We start from the raw sequence: 3,070 nt of genomic DNA on the forward strand, positions 1-3,070 counted from the left end.
CTGGGTCTGGGTCTGGGTCTGGGCCTGGGTCTGGGTCTGTCCGAGGTTTCTTCCCAAAGGGAGTTTTTCCTCGCCACTGTTGCTTGCTCTGGAGGGAACTACTAGACCTGTTGGGTCCTTGTAAATTCTGGAGTGTGGTCTAGACCTGCTCTGTCTGTAAAGTGTCTTGAGATAACTCTTGTTATGAATTGAAACTATAAATAAAATTGAATTGATACAAGTTAACATTACATTTGCCTTTGCAGCAGGTAACGTTAGCCTACCGTTAGCTAGTAGCTGGTTTAAACACGGTTAAAATCCCCAACCCTACATGTAGCGTCTCCAGGCAATCTAGAGATAAGTTCACGTTTGCAGTGCATGTGTGAAAGGGGCCTAGACTGTCTATGGTTTTCTCGTCTTTTTGTTCCTCTCTTAGTTTCGCGCGGCCGTGTTGTTGCTCCCTCTGTCACCGCTCGGCCTCCACAGTCACCACCCACGCCTCAGCGGCAGCTGTCACCATGGCACACTGCGGGGGAACGCTGCCTGGCAGCAGGGAGGTAGAAGCTGGGAAGCCAAGTGTCTAAAACAAATCTGAGAGTGAATAATAATAATAAAAATCCTCCTCCTGTCCCCTGCTTCTCTGTCTGCATCTGAATTGCTCATATGGATGTTTTGAATGTATTTATTATTTAATCAGTCTTTATTGGTTTAAGAGTTCAAATTATGAGTCTTATTAATGAAATATGCATTTGCCTGGTAAAGAAAGAGCAAATAAGATGTGGCAGGTTTGATATATATATATATGTCAGTAAAGAAGAGATTAATGTTCTGCTCTAGAGAAAAGCTGCAGTGAGTAGTATCAGTGTTGAGAATAGTGAATACAGAAGTTATACAGTGACAGCTTCAGAGACACTGCTGTGTAGAGAAAACCAGTTGTTTCATTCTATTGGGGCTGTATATCTTAAAGTCAAAGGCAGCTGGATTTGCCGGTGAGCAGCTCCAAACAATGAGAGATTTTTGGGTCGGCCACATATTGACCTGAGGGTCGTAAAAATTAAATTAACTCACGAGTTGCTGCTGCCTGCAGAGTTTTGAGCGACGCTCTGCTGCAGTTTGGTTGAGAGTTACACTTTAGGCCTACGTAGTTGATAGTCTCAAGAATTGTTGGACATTTAAAATTTAAATAGTTAAATTTCCATTTAATTTCTTATTTGGTTACTATTAAGACACATCATATGTACAAGTTATTGGGAAAATACGAGTAGAAGCAACATGGTTCTCACAGTAGGTTGAGTTAAAGACTCAATTATTTGAGTGTCAGGCTATTTGTAGCCTAAAACTCAATATTTGGGAAGAATATGACGCATAAATAACTTCCGCTACATTGAGTACATCCTGTTAGCATGCTCTGTGCTCTTGTGGTCTGAAATACTAATGTGGTATATATGAAGGTCTGATCCAATATATACTGAGCTCCCCTTTAAAATCCTCCTCATCCAATCCATGCATACCTTTAAGTTTGCCCCAAATGCCTCCGTTATCTTCCCTCTATTATATTATATGTGCAGTATATAGTATAATGTAGAGGTGGGAAAAAAATCAATTCACTTATGTAAGTGGAATATTTCCACAGAATAGATAATTTGATCTTTTTTTACCAAAGACACACCTAAATATATTGCATCATATCCGTTTCCAGTAAAACAGAAAATGATGAAAATACACAGCATGTTATGTACTTCTTTGCAAATTAAATACATGTGGCGTGCATTATTCTTAGTAAAACAATTAGTTTTTAGAACTGTCTCATGATATATTGTCTCTAGAAGTTGTGACGGCTCCTATTTGGTTGCTGGGATGTGGAGATTGGCCAATACGGCTGATGACTGACACCTGGATGAGTTAATTTCTCCCATGTCTATAAATAGGAGTACCTGGGCAATCTCTCTCCCTCCTTGAGGTTGCTTGGTTTGTTTGGACTTTGGTTGAGTTTCTTTTGCCTTCTTACATTGCGCCTTCAAACACCTTCACACATTCATACACCACACACATAGCTGATAAACTGGTAGCACAGTTAAGTTTGTATTTATGTATTTTTTTTTTAAGCTTTAATTTGTGGCATAATGGGCCTTTATTAGATAGGACAGCTTTAGACATTAAAGGGGAGAGTGGGGGAACGACGTGACATGCAGCAAAGGGTCGCAGGTCAGAGTTTAACCCGCGATCGTTAAGTTGAGGACTAAGTCTCTGTATATTGGCGCCCACTCTACCAAGTGAGCTACTCAGGCACGCTTTGGGTATTTAATTTAATTGACCACAAGAACGTGTGTTCTCCACATTTTGTCAACCCTTTGAGCCAGGTTGTGACATGGGGGCTCGTCCGGGTTGTGACATGGGGGCTCGTCCGGGTCGTGACATGGGGGCTCGTCCGGGTCGTGACATGGGGGCTCGTCCGGGTCATGATAAAGTGCATTATTCAACTTTAGTTTTTGTTAAAGAAGTAAAAGAAAATTGCAAGTCCATTGCAATATCAAATCACAAAAAGTGAACTGGCACCCATGTGCCGAGAAAGAACTGGAACGAGCTTGATGGCCGCTAGAAATTGTCGTATTCTGTCTCCATCATAAATAGTCGGAAGGAAAATGTGCTTATAGCCTATGATTGTTGAATATTCTTTAAGTGTTATATTTGTACTGGGATTGTATGTATTTTGTGGTATTTGTCGGTGTTGAGTCTATTCTGAGTGGACTTATTGTTTTTTGTGTCTGCTTTTTGAAGTATTTGTCAGTGTTGTCTCTACTGTGAATTGAGTTTGTAGTGTCTGTATAATCTCTGTTGTATTTTTATTGATATCGGGTCCTCCAAAAAGCTTTTTGTATCTCGTTTTCGGTTCCCCGTTTCACGCGGCATACATACAATCCGTGTACCATCTGAAACTGTTTAAATGATAGGAACATGACGTGTGAATATAGACTAATTTATAAGAATCGAGACAAAAGCATATCGTCCCAGCCCGAAAGAACCATTCAAATAGCATGAAAAACAAACTAGGATTAAAAGTAAAAAACTGTGACCCCCCCCCCCCCAAAAA

At 40.6% G+C, this 3,070-nt stretch overlaps 1 protein-coding gene across 1 annotated transcript in view; it reads right to left on the reverse strand.

Moving 5' to 3' along the window:
- The window catches only part of prr7 (proline rich 7 (synaptic)), a 33,290-nt gene that overhangs the window by 9,958 nt on the left and 20,262 nt on the right, over positions 1 to 3,070 (reverse strand). The gene's annotated exons all lie outside the window — the stretch shown is intronic.

Source organism: Etheostoma spectabile, chromosome 13 (genome assembly GCF_008692095.1).
Source record: "Etheostoma spectabile isolate EspeVRDwgs_2016 chromosome 13, UIUC_Espe_1.0, whole genome shotgun sequence".
Classification (NCBI taxonomy): domain Eukaryota; kingdom Metazoa; phylum Chordata; class Actinopteri; order Perciformes; family Percidae; genus Etheostoma; species Etheostoma spectabile.